The sequence below is a fragment of the Amblyraja radiata genome, chromosome 9 (genome assembly GCF_010909765.2).
Source record: "Amblyraja radiata isolate CabotCenter1 chromosome 9, sAmbRad1.1.pri, whole genome shotgun sequence".
NCBI lineage: Eukaryota > Metazoa > Chordata > Chondrichthyes > Rajiformes > Rajidae > Amblyraja > Amblyraja radiata.
Genome location: NC_045964.1, coordinates 16,471,770 through 16,491,167, shown reverse-complemented (window position 1 = coordinate 16,491,167; position 19,398 = coordinate 16,471,770). Strand labels below are relative to the sequence as shown.

The window sequence follows — 19,398 nt, the reverse complement described above, 5'->3', positions numbered from 1 at the left end:
TGAATCTGTGGAATTCTTTGCCACATAAGGCTGTGGAGGCCTAATCAATTCATATTTTTAAGGCAGATTCTTGATAGTACGGGTGTCAAGGTTATGGAAGAAGGCAGGAGAATGGGGTTAGGAAGGAGAGATAGATCAGTCATGATTGAATGGCGGTGTAGATTTGATGGGTTGAATTGCCGAATTCTACTCATATTCCTTATGACTCATGACATATGACCTCCTCACTCACAAGCATCGGTTTTAATGTTATCTGCAAACTAAACATTTGTACTTCCTACAGCACCACTATTTTTCATGTCATTACTATTCATACTCCCTACATTCACATCCAAATTATTAATGTATGTAACAAACTGTTATAACAATAAATAATAAAAATTAAGCATCTCATCAGTGAACCCTGTGCTACACAAATTGCCACTGATGCATGATCAGATTGCAACCCCCCCCACCATCACCTTCTGTTTCCCATTACTATACCATGGCCATGAACCATCAGGACCAATCTCCCAACAACATTGCCCTCGTCAATACACAAAGGCCGCGGATACCAACAGGATTAACAAACTCATCAAGTAGGCTGGCTGGGGAAGTTGGATTCATGGGAGGTGGTCTTGGAGGGGAGGATGCTCCTCAAACTGTGGAGCATCTTGGACAATACAGCTCAACCCCTCCATAACACACTGGTCAACCTGAGGAGTACCTTCCGCAACAGACTGGTTCCACCAAGATGCAGTACCACCGACCGCGGAGAACAAAGAAGGGAAGAGATTGAACTTTTTTTTCGCCTTCCATCACAGTGAGGAATGTGGAGGAGTCACTGTGGTGGATGTTTATGTTAAAATGGATTTTGTGTGTTCTGTTGCTTTTTATTTGTATGACTGACTTGGCAAATGAAATTCCTCGTATGTTGCAAAACATACTTGGCTAATAAAATATTATTGTATTGTATTGTACAGAACGCAACAGGAGATCCTTTTTACCTGTGGCTATCAAACTGTACAACTCCTCCGCCTTCTGTCATGGAGTAGACTGACTCCCCCTCCCCAATCTTTGCACATCCCCAATCCTTTCCACTCGTCACTTTAATTTCATGTTTCATGGATCTTGTGTTTTATGACTGTTGGCAAATCAATTTCCCTCCTGGGATAAATAAAGTTCTATCGTATCGTATCATGTCGTATCGTATGGTATAGATACTTCTTCAAAAATGTAATCTAATTAATCAGACAGAATCCCCCCCCCCCCGACTAAGCCATGCTGACTATCTTTGATTAAACCCTGTCTTGCCAAGTGTTGATTAATCCTGTTTTATTTCCAATTATTTCCCCACCTCTGATATTAGTCTCAGTCCTGAAATTACTTGGTTTATTCCTGCTGTTCCTCCTGAATAAAGATACCAACATTTGCTATCCTCAGTAATCTGTGCCCTCATCCATGACCAACGAAGATTTAAAGATCTCTATCAAAGGCCCAGCAATCTTCTCCTTCGCCTCCAGTAGCAGGCTGTGATACATCTCATCGGGCACTGGGGATTTATCCACCTTCAAACGGTTAAGCCATCAAATAGCTTCTTCTGCTTAATGGTAACTTTCTCAAGAATTTCACCAAAGTCTCCCTGAATTCTCCATCTGCAATGTCCTTCTTAGTAAATGCAGATGAAAAATATTAATTGAAGACTTCTCCTCCACACTTTGTCCCCACACACAGATTGTCTCTTTGATCATGTTCATAAGTTATAGGAGCATAATTAGGCCATTCGGCCCATCAAGTCTACTCTGCCATTCAACCATGGCTAGTCTATTTTTCCTTCTCAACCCCATTCTCATGCCTTCTCCACACAACCTCTGATACCCAATCTAATCAAAAAATACCTGTACTAATCAGCCATACTTTGGTGCCTATTATGCTATAATCTTTCCCTGGTTAGCCTCTTGCCTTTACTATAGCTATAACATTCTTCAGTATTTTTTAATCTTGTCTCCCAGTGATAGTTTGTGACTCCGTCTTTGTCTTCACATTTTCTTTTTAAGTATACAATTTTTATATAATCTTAACAGGCAACCCCCATTTCTAATTCTCTAAACTGCAAAATTATTCCTTTTAATTTTGATATCAAACCCTTGACATCAAGAATTTCTTGAACTTGCTGTCCTTCTCCATCACTCTTACTGGAACACTAATTCACTTTTGAAAGATCTCCACTTGTCTGATGTATTTACCTACAAGTAGCTGGTCCCTGTCTACCTTTGACAGCTCCTACCTTTCCATAACCTGCTTGAAACTTAGTTATGGACATTATCTCCAAACGACTCTAAGTTAGTTCCAACACCGCACTTTCTTCAGTGGAACTATTTCCATACTGGCTCAAAAATCTCTGCTTGGCCCAGTTTAATAATTCCACTGCCTCAAAGCCTTTCACACTGAGGTGATCCCAGTTAATATGGGGGGTGTTGAAATCCACAACTCTTCTGCCCCTATTATTCTCAAGATCTGCCATCTCCTGTTGATACTTAGAAGGCCTGTTGTCAACCCCTTGCAAAGAGTTTGACCCTTTTTTTGTTTCTAAACCTTAGTTACATGACATTTGAAGTGCCTTCTCAGATTTCCTCCCTCTTCATTGAAGAACTGGATTTCTTAATTGCTTTCGCAATGCAACTTCCTCTTCTACAAAGCCCCTCCCTGCCTTGCAAGAAGCTTCTATGTGCTTGAACATTGAGTGGCCGGTCCTGCCTTTCTTTCAACCGTAGAACAGTCATACAGCCTGGAGATATATATCCTTTGGGCCACTACATGTATACTGACCATCAAGTACCAATTTACAGTAAACTCACACTGTCTTTTATTCTCCTCATGTTCATCTCAACCTGCCCCAGATTCTACCACTCAGTTAAGTACCAGGGGGAATTTACAGTAACTGATTAACTTACCAATGCACATGTGTTTGGGGTGTGAGAGGGAACCGGAACACCCTAAATAAATGACCTACATGGTGAAAGGGAGAACATGCAAACTCTACACTGACAGCAGAAGAGTCAGAACTGAATCAGCATGACTGGAGCTTTGAGGCAGCAGCTCTACTACCAGCGCCAATGTGCCACCCATCCAGCCGCCAACATCAACTGTCCTTTACTCTCCATGCTGCCTCGTCCACTGAGTAGATAGAAATAAAATGCTGGAGTAACTCAGCGAGACAGGCAACATCTCTGGATAGAAGGAATGGGTGATTTCGGGTCGGGACCTTTCTTAAGACCGGTACTCTCCCACAGAGTTCCTCCAGCAGCTCTCATTTGTTTGCCACAGATTGCAGCATCTGCAGTCTTTTGTGCTGACGGAACCTCTTATGAGACCACACAGTATCATATTCCCACGTGCTCTCTAATCAATGCTCTGAATTCATCTACCTCGACAATTGGACTATCTGCATTAATATATGTACAATTTGGTCTTGCATTCTGTATTTATGAACACTTATTTGCCCTTTGTACGATTGTATTTGGTATTGCATTATTTTTATCACCAAATACAGTGAAAAGTTTTTCTTTTTATGCTATCCAGTCATATCATGCATACAGTATATGCGTACAATCAGCCATTCATAAGTACACCAGGTAGTGCAAAGAGAAAAAGAATATGCAGAATATAGTTTTACAGCAATGTTGCATACAGTTGCAGTGAAAAAGTACAACATTCACAATGAGGTAGGTTGGAAGAACAGAACCATTCCCCAAGCTGATGGAGGACCATTCAGACGTCTGATAACAAAGGGAAAATAAACTATTCCTCTCAAGTTGTTGCATCCTCAGCCCAATGGGAATTGTCTGGGATGAATAAAGTCCTGATTCCATTGGCTGCATTCCCAAGGCAGCAGGAAGTGTAGCTGAAATCGATGGTGGAGAGAGGCTGGTCTGTGATGGACTGAGTTATATTCACAACTCTCTGCAATTTCTTGGAGTCTTCGATAGAGCTGTTCCACAACCAAGCTATGATGCAACTCAATAGTATGCTATCCACAGTACATCTATGGAAGTTGGTAAGAGTTGTTGGAGACATGCCAAACTTCTTTAGTCTCCTGATGAAATAGAGGCGTTGATATGCTTTTTTTTAGCCATAGCTGCAATGTGGTTAGTCCAAGGCAAATTATTGGAGACATTTATACTGAGGAACTTGATGTTCTTAGCCACTTCTGCACCATTGATGCTGATTAGAGCATGTAGTCCACCATGCTGCCTGTAATCAATAATAGTAAGATTAAACGAGAACTTACCAGTTCGAAGTTTGATCTGTATTTTATGAGGAGTTACGATGAGGGATTACGTGAAGAGCCCGTCCAGCACGCATGCGCGACATACTTCAAAGCAGCATTGTGGAATCACAGAAGACACAATAATTGAAATAAACATAGTAAAGAAAAGGAGAACTTAAATACCAGTTGATCTCTATAATTGAGGGTGGGAGCGGAGGGCACGTAATCCCTCATCGTAACTCCTCATAAAATACAGATCAAACTTAGAACTGGTAAGTTCTCGTTTAATCTTACTATTTTACTTCGGAGTGACTATGTGAAGATTTTAAAGCTCTGTGATTTCAAACCGTGTAACAATTCATAATTCACTCGTTGCCGGTCATTCGAGGGAGGAAGTATGTTATCGTAATCAACCATGAATCTGTTTGTAAAACAATAATGGTGTTGTTAACAATAACAAGATCAAAATGCTCCCCCGGGCTTAAATTATATATTTGCAGATTCTAATACTTTTTCTGCAAACGATACAGGTTCTGCCAGCGGCTTGTTATAAAAAGTTTGGAACGTATACTCCCTAGACCACCCCACTGTAGCCAGGATGTGGTCCATAGGCACGTCCATCCTCTTAGCCACCGATGTGGATGCTGCCCTAGTGGAGTGAGATTTATACACGTTAGTATTTACTCCAGCAGCTCCCAGTACCTGCTTGAGCCACTTGAGATAGTTTGGCTCGTCACCCGACCATGAGGTTTCTTGTGGCTGACCCATAAGGCTTTTTCTCTCCCTCGGGGATTTCTTATTGTGTCGATGTAATTCAATAAGTGGGTCATCACACATAACCCTGGTTCAGGTGGGTGTGCCAGGAATTCCATGACTGGACCTGATGTTCCTGGTCTGCTCTGTTTGACCAGCCCCTGAATGGTAAATGTGACACGGCCTGGTGTTATAACCATATTGTCCAATCGTAGTAGATGGAGGAACTGGACTCTTTGTGCTGAGACAAGTGCCATCAGCATAACCGTCTTCAGGGTAGGCTGTTCCAGGGTGAGGGACCTGGCTGGTGACCATCCCCTAAGGTACGTCAGGACCACACTGACATCCCAGATTTGGGTTACCTAGGTCTGGGGGATTAGAGTTGAATATGCCTCTCCTGAGTTTGATCACCAGCGGGTGGTACCCTGTGGCCTGTTGTCCCGGTGCCTGAGTTAAGTAGGCTGACAGAGCATTTCTGGCTGTATTAATGGCGCTGTAGCTGAGTCCTTCATTGTGATGAAGACCTGCCAGGAACTCCAGTACAGGTTTTGTTGTAGTTGAATATGTAGTTCCTGTATTTGAACCGTATCTTCCCACTTCTTGATGTTCGCCAAGTATGTTCCCTTGTGGATATGCGATGGGATGCTGTCATCGTGTCGATAGTGCTGTCTGACAAATCCAGGCCCAGCAGTGGTCTTTCCAATTCTGCAACCCAGGCCCAGCAGTGGTATTTTCAAAATCTGCAACCCAGTAGTTTAATTTATCGTGGCATGGGTGGCTTATGCCTGATACTGGGTGAGTTAATAAGTCTGGGCTACTGGGAAAAGTAATTGGGGTTTTAATGACCATGTCGAGGACCACTGGGAACCATGGCTGTGTAGGTTAGTTGGGTACTATCAAAATACCTGAAGCAGAGTCCATCTGTATTTTGTGTAGTACCCGACTGATGAGGCCGTAGTACCTGACTGATGAGGTAGAAAAGGGGAGAACATAGAGATTAGATTCCCCCCCCCCCCCCCCCAGTTCAGCGGAAATGTATCCATTGCCGCTGCCTCAAGGTCTGGTTCCATGTGACATACATCGGTACGTGGTGATTCAATTGGAATACAAGGAAATCGATATTTGGTGTTCCATATTGCTTTGTAATTTCAGCAAATACTTTGGTTTAATATGTCTGTTACAGTATTTAGCTCACCTGATAGGTAAGTTGCTGATGATCAAATATGTTTGACGACATACGGTTACCAATTGTTAAATAAATTGTCACATGATATCGATTTTATTCAGCCCATGTGGTTTGATATATACCACCACTGTGATGTTGTCAATTTATAAACGAACATGCAAAATGATGCACTATTGAACAATATGCTTTTACCCATAGAACACACTTAATATTTCCAACTAGGTTTTATGCCCAGTGTCTGTAGTGATGACGACTCCAGATTAGTCCATTTACCACCTGTTCTGGATATGGGTTATTTTGTTTAAACACTAGCACCTTAGCTCTAATGGAAAGGTTCAAGTTAAGTAGCTGGTAATGCTGCTACTAATTCCCAATTACTCTTGCCACTTTGTTGAATGGTTGGTTGATTGTTAACCATTAATTTGTTACAGGTTGTGCCAGTACGCTGACTCTCCTTTTGGTAATGTTATAGACAAGTAGATAGAGTTAATTGAATACCAGATAGTCCATAGTTGTGGATGGTGTCAACGTAGATTTATCTGGATTGTATGACAGAGCCCAGGCTAAATAAGTTTTAGTAGCTAATGCTGCTGATTTAGCTATTTCCATGGTTTTGTCTGTCGTTAATATCATTGAGACATGCGATGACAACATGTTCCTTAATAGTGTCAGGGCTGGTTTTTAATATCTTGGAAAACAGTTTTGGCTCATATTTAGCCATTGTCAATAATTTATACTGCCATAGTTACCCCATCCAGGTAAATTGTGGTATCTCCGAAGATCTTTTATGAATGGGTACTGAATAGTATGCATCTTTTAAGTCGATGTCTACCATAAAGTATCCTAGGAAATCCACGGTTAGCAGTTACAAGTTTTCCATTAAAGTGTGTATACCTGGTGAAAATATTCAAGTGGTTAAGTCAATGATGGTGCGACATTCACCATCTTTGGGTTTTTTGGGTACCAAAGGTTCATATTAGACTTCTTTATGACCCCTTTGTATATCTTCTCCAGTTCAGCTAGTCCCTCATGTTCTTTTTTAGTGGGAGGGTAAACCCCTTTGGGGTGCATGCTGAACTGGTGGCAAGTTTCTTAATTCAATTTTTATCCTTGAATACTTTTGGTATATAACTACCAAGTGTGATAGTTCTTCATGCTTCCAAACCCAGGTGTGATTCCCCCCTCCTGTTAGCACAAACCCTTTACCTTTTATGTGATGGTAGAAACCATACTCACCTGCCTCCACTGTTGTTTAGTGGTGTGTTCATTTCTTCAGTTTCTGGTTCCTTGTCTGTCTGGATGGTGTTGTTGGGGGGTGGCACATTTTCCATGGGGCCCGCTCTGGGCCCTGGCCTGAAAAGGCTTACGGGGACTGGCATGCGGGCCCCGAGCTTTCACCAGTACCATTAAGTAGACGCCTACTGGTGGATGCGTGGAGGTGCTGCTGTCTGGTTTTGTGTGGTTTGCTCATTCCAGGCCCTGCCCTCATGATGCTGAATATCTTGGATACTTCGTCCAATTTTTAGGCTTGATTTGGTAACTTCACCAGATAGCAGGATCTGTGGTTGTGAGGTCGGCGTTCTCACAGTCCTGTGAATCTTTTAGGTTGAGGGCAGGTTTTATGACTTCCTTCCAGAGGTTGCGGTCGCATACTGTGTTGAACAGTAGGGTCAGGTGTTTTGCCATACTACCCTGCCCCTCTGGAATGAGCATGCAAAAATGATAGCCGACGTCAGGGGTATCAAATGCAAATTAAGATATTTGGGTTTTTAAATGCCCTGCTCAATGTACCCCCAATAATGGTAGGCACTTTGAGTAAATGCAATTTTGGGGAGGCGTGATAAAATCCAACGCCTCATGACTACCTGTCTTGGAAAGGTTTTTTTGGAAAGACAGGTAGTAAGCTGGCCGTCAGATTAGACTGAAACAGCCATCTCGCTCGTGGTGTAGCCACGTTGCGGTATCTAACACCCAGCTGCTCTTCCTGATCCTGTACCTCAAGCATACTCCCGATGTTGTTCAGCAAGTGACCCCTCTTCTTGACCAGCCCAGCCCTGGTCGCCATCGATCTCCTCTGAGGAGGGAGATGGCCAGTGCTGTTAGTGCACTGGAGCAGGAGTGTTATGCTCCCTTGGCGAGCTTGCCCCAGCTCCCGAGGCAAGTCTCGCTGGAGATTTTTACTCCATGACCTTTCTCTAGGCTTGGAAAACAGACACTTCCTTGCTCTCGGGCGGTAGTTTGAAGTGCCGGTTCCATCTTCCGTGTCTGTCTCCAGCCCGAGGTTTAGTTGCTGACTTTGCTCTAGAGGCTGCCTGCCCATCTCGGGCGGCGTTTCTGCGGTTCTCGGGCGGCGACTCTCCTTGTCGGAGTATGCAGGGATTACCGGCCGGTTTTTGAGTTTCCCTCCAGTCCGCTGGTGTTGGTCAGACAGCTCTTAGCGGACTGGGCATCGGCTCAGTACCCTGACTGTGGACCGCAGCGTGTGCGGTCCAGGTGCCGCCTCTCGCCCCCTCCACTGACGGAACGCTCCTTCCCTGGAGTCGAACGGGGGCGGTTTCCCTCTGTTCTGCTTTGCTCCAGTTTCCCCTGGTGCACAAAGAGGAGCAAAGTTGTGAGTTTGAGCCTGTGGGTAAGTACTTACCTAACGGTCCATTCCTTCAAGCTTGTAGCGGGAGCGCCTGTACTCCCGTTCGTCGCTGTTGCACTGCATGAACGCTCATGTCGCGCATGCGTGCTGGACGGGTTCTTCACGTAGTCACTCACGTGACTCCGAAGTAAAATTAGCTCCTTTGTTTTGCTGACATTGAGGAAGAGTGTGTTATCTTGATACCATATTACTTAGCTCAATATCTCCTTCCTGCATTCCATCTTGTCATTGTTTGAGATCTGGCCAGCTACGTAATATTGTAATATTCTAACTTGTAGGTTGAGTAAGATCAGAATTTAGTTAGAGCAGTGTAAAATGTATATAGTATGGGGCTAAGAATGCATCCTCGTGGGGCACCATTATTGAGAGTTTTAGTGTAGGACCTTTATCACCTATCGTCTTTGATTATCATCTGAGGCAGAAAGTCAATGATCCTGAGGCAGAGTCCTACGTCCAGGAGTTTGGAAATGAGTTTGGTCAGGATTTTGATGTCGAAGCAAAACCATAGTCAATAAATAGCAATCATTATTGTCAAGTGTCATTATTATCAAATGTTCCAATGGTGAGTGTAGGTTCAGGAAGATGGCTTCTGCCATGGACTTTTAGAGACGGTGAGGAAACTGTAGTGGATCAAGACTGTTTGGCAGGCTGGAGTTTATGTGTGCCACGATCAGCATCTCAAAGCACTTTGTGATGGTGGATGTCAGTGCCACTGGCCAGTAGTCATGAAACCACGCTACCTTACTTCCTTTGGCATCACCATGATATTGATCTTAAAGGAGGTGGGGACCTCAGAATGGAATGGTGAGGGGTTAAGGATGTCTGTGAAAACCTCTGCCAGTATACCTCCATACACTGACATTGCCCTATATTTTCAGATGTCACACTATGTTAACATTGTACTGTACAGTCAGTTGCCCTGCATTTAATAACATTGCTCATAAAGCCAGATGCCTTGAGATATTAAGACTGCCCTATACCGCTGGCTGTCTCCATTGATTATCATTTCTCTGTACTGCCTTGCATTTCTGTGTCAACTCTGCCTTGACCTGTCTGCTGTCTCTATATATTAATGCTGATTTCTGCTGCTAACCATCCTGCATTTTACCCCTGCCCTTTACCGTCTTCATCTTTTACCGCTGCCCTACCGTTGATGTCTCCGCGTATTAACACTGTTCTGTACTGTCTCCTGTCTTACATATTAATGTTGCTCCATGCTGTCTAGCCACCCTATATATCAATATATATTGCCTATATATTGCCTATTTCCTTCGCTCCATATATGCTGCTGCACCTGCTGAGTTTCTCCAGCTTTTTCGTGTACCTTCCTATATATCAACACTGTTCTGTATCATCTGTTACCCCCCAATATGTTAGCATTGCTCTACACTGCCAGGCAACTTTGTATATGAATATTATCCTGAACTATCTGCCATCTCATATACTAGCATTGTTCAATGATGCCCAGTCACTTTATATATCAACACTGGACTGTACTCTCTGCTACCTCTGCATAACATCCTGTTTCTGACTTCGCTCAGCCTGCGTGAACCAACCTGTTCTCCCGGTTGCTGGACACTTTAATTCTCCTTCCCATTCCTACATTCCATGAACTAACATTGTTCTACATTGGGGTCTGTTTGTTAACACTATTCTTTATTGACCACCTTCGTCATCTATTCTTCAATTCATGCATCTTCAATGACTTTTACTAATCTCTACAGATGCACCATAGAAACCATCCTACACAGATGCATTACAGATCCAAGAAGTTCCATAGAGCTGTGAACGCAGCCAAGTCCATCACTTCAACGAGCCTTCCCCCCCCCCACCACCACCACCACCACCACCACCACTGACTTCATATACGCTTCACGCTGCCTTGAGAATGTGGCCAACTTAATCAAGCACCATTCACACCCCCTTCATTCCCTCTTCTCCTTTCTCCCATCAGGCAGAAGATAAAAACTAGTTTGTATGTCTCACGAGATTCAAGAACAGCTTCTTTATCACTGTTATCAGACTCTGAATGAACCTTTCATATGCTGGGGATGGATTCTGATTTCCCAATCTATCTTGTTGTGGCCCTTTCAATGTTTTCTCTGGGGTTTCTCTGTGATTATATTCTAATTCTGGGTTTTTTCTCTTTTGCACTTCCTTGATGTATTTATGAATGATATGATTTGCCTGAATGGTCACCAAACAAAGTTTTCCACTGCATCTTGGTATACATGATAGTAATAGACTAATTCTGATGTTAACACTATTGTATGTTCCTGGAATTGCACTACTCTAATGCTGTTTTCCCATGAGTCATGGCGGCGCGGTGGCGCCGCGGTAGAGTTGCTGCCTTACAGCGCTTGCAGCGCCAGAGACCAGGGTTCGATCCCTACTACGGGTGCTGCCTATATGGTGTTTGTACATTCTCCCCATGATCGGGTGGGTTTTCTCCGAAATCTTCGGTTTTCTCCTACACTCCACAAACGTACAGATTTGTAGATTAATTGGCTTGTTAGACTTGTAAATTGTCCTTAGTGTATATAGGATAGTGTCAATGTGCGGACTTGATGGGCCGAACGGCCTGTTTCCGCGCTGTATCTCTAAACTAAATAAACTAAAGGTGCATCAGTTCCAGCTGGCTGATATCTGGGAACCCACTTATCAGATTACACCACAGTACCACAGTACCAACCACAGTACGCTTGTCCAGGAATTTTCACACTGGATTTGTGGTCCAGCAAACACACAGTGCATGGTTGCACCCCTGTTTAGTACAGGCATGCCCCATTAACACTGTTAATATGCAAAGACAGTGGCAGGAGCATGGCCATGCAGGCACAGCAATGCAGAGAAATGTTACTATGCAGTGACGTCAGACATTTCAGGACAGTTTTCATACAGGGAGGCAGCAGAAAATACGAAGGAATGTTGACATGCATGATACCATCAGTGAAGGGGAAAGTGGTAATCCAAAAATACAGGGAACACATACAAACGTGGATAACCTTAACATGCAAATATGCCTAGTAGTGTAACGGTGTGTTGACAGGAAAGAAAATGGTAATATGCTGATACACCAGGCAATGTAAACCAATGCCACTTCATGATAACAGACAGTAAAAGGCAGTGTTAATACACAGAGCTGTCTGGCAGTGTAGAGCTATGTTGATAGATGGAGACAACATTCGGTACAGGGCAATGCTCATCCACAGAGAGGCCATGTAGCGTGAGGCAGTGTTAATATATGGAGATGGCAGACAGTACATGCCAGTATTAACAAACAGAGATATCTGGCAACACAGTTAAATGCTAATGTGTGGAGATGGTAGGAAGGTTCTGGGCTGTGTCAGTATAGAGCAACATCAACATTTTGACAGCAGACATTTCCGAGCAATGTTAATATAAGAAACACCAGGCAGTAAAGAGTGGTGTTAATGTATTGTATCATAAAACAGTGCTGATCAATTCTAATATACAAAAGGCAGCAAAGTAATGTGTGGATGTGACAGGGTCATGATTAAAGATTCAGATTCAGATTCAATCTTTATTGTCATTGTGCAGTACAGAGACAACGAAATGCAGTTAGCATCCCACCCAGAAGAGTGAAAATAGAATAATGGAACATCAAAATATATATATGTACATACATTAGCAATAATGCAAATTTTCTGGGGGAAGAAGTGTCCGGGGGGGGGGGGGGGGGGGGGGGGGGGGTTGACTGGCAAAGAGGCTGGGGTACAGTGCCAGGACAACCCAAATTACTTACGTTATTCCTACCCCTGCTGCGTTTAGGTCCGTACAGGTAGTTTAACATTGGTTTCCTAAGCACCAGTTATTGCTTGAATTATTCAGTGAAATAGTACAGGTTTCAAGCAATCTATATTGGGAATAGTGATCCGAGATCCTAATCACCCACGGGGATATCTATGCAAGAACTGCAGAATGCCTACGTTTGGGTATCCAACCAGTTCAACGCCAATTGAGATAATATCATAGATAAAGAAAAGAAGGGAGCGTGCTCCAAGGAACATCCTTGGTTAGGATGTTGGTGGCTCAATGCAGAAAGGAACCTTGTAGATTTGTTTCTGGTGAATGGGTTTCGCCAAGACAAGCAGATGTCAATGGGGCAGCACTGGGAGTGTAGTGGCCATGGGATCATGAGGTTTAGCAGAGGGAGATAAGGAGATAGCTAATGATGCGCTAATTTAAATGGATCAGAATGGATCTAGCTGGGATAAAGGAGAACTGAGTGTGTGTAGGAAGGAACTGCAGATGCTGATTAAAACCAAAGTTAGACACAAAAAGCTGGAGTAACTCAGCGGGACGGGCAGCATCACTGGAGAGAAGGAATGGGTGACATTTTGGGTCGTAACCCATTCCTTCTCTCCAGAGATGATGCCTGTCCCACTGAGTTACTTTTTTGTGTCTTTAGATAAAGGAGAACTGAATTTAGTTAAGTAAGACTGCAATGAAATGATGCATGGCCTTTAAAGGGAAGACATTTGTGATAAAAGCACAGGACCACAGGTGTAAAAATAGTAGGAGAATCAAAGCCTACTATTTTCATTAATTTACATGCTCATAAAACATTTAAGTTCCCTTTGATATTAATTGCTCATTTTAACCATTTTCAATTTGTCTCTCACCTTCCTGTATTCACTGGAATTGTTCAGCTGACATGTGACATGTATCCTCATTATTATTTAAACTTTTTGATCAAAACAGATGATCAAAAAGTTTAAATAATAATGAGGATACATGTCACATGTCAGCTGAACAATTCCAGTGAATGCAGGAAGGTGAGAGACAAATTGAAAATGGTTAAAATGAGCAATTAATATCAAAGGGAACTTAAATGTTTTATGAGCATGTAAATTAATGAAAGGAGGGGCTGTTAGGAATAAAAGAGGTGATGTTTGCATGAAGTGCAAGGTTTTTCTGGAAAATTTAACAAATGCTTTACATCAGAACGTTAGAAATAGATGCAGGCATCGTAGGTATGTTGCAAAACTTACCTTCAGCGGCGCTGCAGTTCTGTCACTGCCCGTGTGCGCGACTTTGGCGCCTTTGAGAGGGGAGCGGGTTTTAATGCCATTTCCTTAGGCTGTTTAAATCGATGTTCATCAGCCTGTTTAATTGCTCAAGAAAAATCGCTGTGACTGCCATTCTCTGCACTTATTTTTAAGCTAATTTAGATAATTTAATTGTTATAGTAAATTAAAAATCATCTCCTAAAGCCGTGAACGCCGACAACGGGACGGATCTCACGTAGGGGACAAGGCAAAGTAGGCTGTTTATTTTTACATTAAAAAGTGTTTCTTAAGTTCTCTTTAATCCAAATTTTAAGTTGCGAGAAGGTGACTTGGAGCCCCACCGAACCGGCAGTATTTTTCCTGTCGATATGGGGCTCAAATTCACTGCAACTGCAACATTCCAAATGATCGCGTTCCAGAAAAACCCACTCGCAAGATGATTTAAATGGCCATTAATTTGCAGGTATTAAACACTAAATTCCTTCCATTTGACCTATAAATCCATGACAATGAGATTTTAAAATCATGTTATATTGTGAATTCTTGTGGGGTTTTTTTTTAAATATTTTATTTTATTAGAAGTACAATCATATGGCACCAAAGTGCCTAATATATATTTTCATAATACATTTTATGTACAGCTTCTTATTTTTTTTGTTATAATAAAGAATGATGAGAATAAGAAAAATAAATTAGATAGTAAAGGATAGAAAGGCGTGAGATATATAGTGTGTGAAGAAAAAGAAAAAAGACGAATGGGTGAAGAAAGTTGAGGAAAAGAAAATAGAAAAAAGAGAATAAGACATAAAGGGAAAAAAAAAAAATGACCATCCCTCGTCCAGTCCTGAAACAATTAGCTTTTACAATTGTGTTGCACCATATGATTCCAAAAAGACGACAAATGGAGACCAATTCGTTATGAATTGGTCTGATTTATCCATTAGGAGGAATCGCATGTCCTCAAGATGTGCAGTGTCCAACTTGCAATCCACATTTTAAGCGTTGGTTATTGATGTATTTTTCCAAAATTTAAGTATTGATTTTTTTGCTATTATTAAAACATAATTAAAAAATAAATTTTGAGATGTGTTCAATTTATTCCCATCTTCCATTACTCCAAATATAATCATTTCAGTATTAGGTTCCATTCTTATCTTGAATAATTTTGTAAATATTTCAAAAATATCACTCCAAAATCTATAAAGTTTTATGCAGGAAACAAAGGAGTGTGTTATAGTTGCATTTTGGGATAGACATTTATCACAAATGGTGGATATATTTGAATAAAATTTGTTCAATCTTATTTTTGAATAATATAATCTATGTAAAATTTTAAATTGTATTAGTTTATGTCTTACATTAATCGAACATTTGTAAATATATATCGTACTTTTCCCATGTAACCTTTGTAATTTTTATCATTAGTTCCTGTTCCAACTCTTCTCTAAGTACCTCTGTCGATGGTAGGTCTATATTTAAAATACTATTATATAAATATGATATTAATTTTTGTGAGTCAGCTTTAATATTCATTGCTTCTTCCAATAATTCAGGAGTTATTTTTTGATATCCTTGTATATATTTTTTCATGAAATCGCAAATCTGAAGATATTTAAAATATTGGTTGTTTTTCAGTTTAAATTTTAATTGTAATTGTTGGAATGATAGTAGGTTTCCCATTTCGTACATATCCCCGATCCTTCTAATTCCGAGACTTTCCCATTGGTTATATGTCTTATCAATAAGAGATGGTTTAAATAAAGGGTTATTCGCTATTGGCATTAACAATGATATATTTCTTAATTTTAAAGATAATTTTATTTGTTTCCAAATTCTTATTGTATCATATATAATTGGGTTCTTCTTATATATTGTGTTGTTCAGTTTTTTTCGGGGAGAAGTGGATCGTTCCTATATTACAAGGACGACAATCCTCTTTCTCCATTTTTATCCATTCTGTCTGTTGGGTAGAACTTCGGGAGTGAAAGTCCCCCGACCTCTTTTGGTTTACATAAGTGTTTTTTTGTAATTCTATGTGATCTATAGTCCCAAATAAAATTAGTAATATTAGAGTCTAATTTTTGTTTAAAGTATTTTGGTATATATACCGGTATAGACTGAAACATGTATAGTAATTGTGGTAGGAAGATCATTTTTATTGCATTTATTCTACCTAATAATGATAAAGGAAGTGTTTTCCAAAATGTAATCAGCGTATTAAGTTTATTTAATAAAGGTATAAAATTAGCGTTGAATAATGCTTTATATTTTCTAGTAATCTGAATACCCAAGTATTTAAATTTTTCTGTTGCGATTTTAAAGGGGAACTTCAGTAAGTGTGTAGGTTCTTGAGGTTTTAATGTCATGATTTCACTTTTATTCCAGTTTATTCTATATCCAGAAAAAGACCCGAATTCCTCTATTAAATTTAATAAATTTGGTATGCTCATTTGTGACTTTGTAATATATAAAAGTATATCGTCTGCATATAATGAGATTTTATTCTTTGTCTCTAGTATTATAGCCCTGAATATTCGGATGAATTCTTATACTTTCAGCCAGAGGTTCTATCATAAGGGCAAATAGCAGGGGTGATAACGCACATCCCTGCCTATTACCCCTTGATAGTTGAAATTTTTGAGATAACATGTTGTTAGTTAAAATTCTTGCCATCGGTTTATCATACAATAGTTTTACCCATGTTATAAAATTCTCTCCCATATTAAATTTTTGCAGTACTTTATATAAGTATTGCCACTCTACCTGATCACATGCTTTCTCTGAGTCCAAAGAAATAATTGATATATCTTCTTCCTCTACTTTATGTGAGTACATTATATTAAACAGGCGTCTCAAATTATTAAATGAGTATCTTTTGGGTATAAACCCCGTTTGATCAGGGTTTATCAATTTACTAATATATTTGCTTAATCTTCTTGCTAAAGTCTTTGCTAAGATTTTCTGGTCTGTATTTAAAAGTGATATAGCTCTGTATGAGCCCGGATCTTCTAAATCTTTATCTTTTTTTGGAATAAACGTAATAGTTGATTCTGCTAGTGTTTCAGGTAGTTTGTTTTCTTTAAAAGCGTGGGAGTATAAATTAAATAAATAAGGGGTCGTTATCTCATGGAATTTTTTATAAAATTCATTACTAAAACCATCTGGTCCCGGTGTCTTACCATTTTTCAACGATTTTATTGTTTCACCTATTTCTTTGATTGTAATTTGAGCTCCAAGTTCCTCTTGTTCCAAAAGGTCCAGTTTTGGAAGATCAGTTATTTAAACTTTTTTTAATTTTACTATCTTCTATTTTAATTTTAGATGTGTATAAATTTTGGTAAAATTGAGCAAATCTATTATTAATATCTTTAGGTAGTATTAGTAATTCACCTTTCTCTGATTTAATTTTAGTTATAGTATTTTCCTTTTCTTGTTTTTTTAATTGGCGAGCTAAAAGCTTATGTGATTTGTCACCAACCTCAAAATGTTCCTGTTTTGTAATTTGGAATAGTCTTATTACTCTTGCCGATAAAATTTGATTAAGTTTAAATTTCAGTAATATTATCTTATTGTGTTTATCTGTCGTGGAATCTTTAGCATTATCTAACTCTAACTGTCTGATTTCTTGTTCTAACAACATTTGTTCTGTCTTATTCTTTTTATTTTGAAAAATTTGATATGAAATTATAATTCCTCTAATAAATGCCTTAAAAGTTTCCCATAATAAAGAAGGTGAGGTACCTGGTGTATCATTTGTATCAAAAAAAGTTTCATTTGTTGTTTTAAATATTGATAGCCTTGTAAGTCATTTAAAATATGTGTATTAAACCTCCAAAAATATTTTTTATCCGGCATTCCCTCAAATTTTACTGAAAATGTCAACGGAGAGTGATCTGAGATACTACTAATGTGGTATGTTGGATTGACTGTATATGGCATTAATTTCATATCCACTAAAAAATAATCAATTCTTGAATATATTTTATATACCGAAGAGTAAAACGAGTATTCCCTTCCAACTGGATTCGCAGATCTCCATACATCTATTATATTGGTATTTATTATATATGTATTTAGAAGTTCACTAGTCTTAGATTTTAAATTACTCCTCCTTTGTTTTGCTGATTTATCTAGATATGAATCTAAAACACAGTTGAATTCCCCCCCTATTATCACATTTTTGTAATTAAACTGATATTATATCTATAATTTTATCAAAAAATTGGGGGTTGTCAAAATCGGAGCGTAAATATTTATCATAGTTAGTGGGGTTGCATAAATTTCTCCCGAAACTATAATATACCTTCCCTCTTTATCTGATATAGTATTCTTTAATTTAAAAGATATACCTTTTCGAATAAGAATAGCCGTACCTCTAGATTTAGAAATGAGGAGTAGTATGTTTGGCCTATCCACTTCGCCTTTAATCTCATTTGTGTTTGTTGTTTCATGTGCGTTTCCTGCAAAAACATTATGTCGCTTTTCAAAGATTTTAGTTGAGCAAAATTTTTACCCCTCTTAATTTGTTCGTTGGCACCCCTTATATTCACACTACAGAATGTAATTCCTCCATTCTTTATTTGTCTATCGTCTTGCATTGTAAATCAAGATCCTGAATCATATGGTGCAACCAAATACCTCAGAATTCTGGGAGTTGGGTGGTCATCCCAAGTTTTTAGATTTATATTGAATCTCCTTCTTATAAAGTGCCTTAAAAAAAGAAAGCAAAAATGTGATATACAATTAATTACAAAAAAAATAAACAAATAAAAGTCTTGATTGTGCTTAAAAAAAAAAGTGCTATTAAGGTATCTAAGAAAAGATACCTTAAAGACGAATAGCCATCGATGATGGCAAAAATGTATAGACTTCTTACAAGATATACAAACAATTCAATTTACACAAACATCCATCACAGTGAATCTCCTCCTCACTGTGATGGAAGGCAAAGTCTTTTCTCTCCCCTGCACCATTTTCCCCCGATGTCGAAGCCCCAGGCGGGCGATGTTAGGTCCCACGGCCATTTTAGGCCGCGCCGGGCGATGTACGGCCCCGCTCCAGGTCTAAATGTCACGCAGTTGGATCCCCCGGCGGGCGCTGGAATGTCCCGCGGCCATTGAAGCCGCGCCGGGCGATGTACGGCCCCGCTCCGGGTCGTTCCAACCCCGCGACACGGGCTGGAGAAGTTGCGTTACGGGAGCTCCGGAAAGCGGTCTCTCACCCGGACCCGCGAGCTCCCGATGTTCCAGTCCACCAGTCTGCGGCTGTAGTTGGAGCCTCCACGCTCTGGGGTCGGGCCGCAGCAGCGAGCCACCACCGCTCCCCATGCTCCGAGGCCGGCCAGCCCCACGATGGTAAGTCTGCAGCTCCGCAGGCTCCGTGACTGGAGCTGCCAGGTCGTTCCGGTTGGAGGCCGCTCCACGATGCTAGGCCCCAACGACAATGGGGACCCAACAGGAAAAAGGTCGGGTCCTCCCGTGCAGGGAAGAGGTTTTTAACAGTTTCAGGAAGAGACCTAAGAAGTAAAAAA

At 40.4% G+C, this 19,398-nt stretch overlaps 1 long non-coding RNA gene across 1 annotated transcript; it reads left to right on the top strand.

The window, feature by feature from the left end:
• Window positions 1-1,764: 1,764 nt before the first annotated feature.
• LOC116977315 lies at window positions 1,765-18,587 on the top strand. The gene is made up of 3 exons (XR_004413171.1): window positions 1,765-1,879; window positions 10,147-10,153; window positions 18,576-18,587. It is a non-coding gene; the product is annotated as an uncharacterized LOC116977315 (long non-coding RNA).
• Window positions 18,588-19,398: the final 811 nt, after the last annotated feature.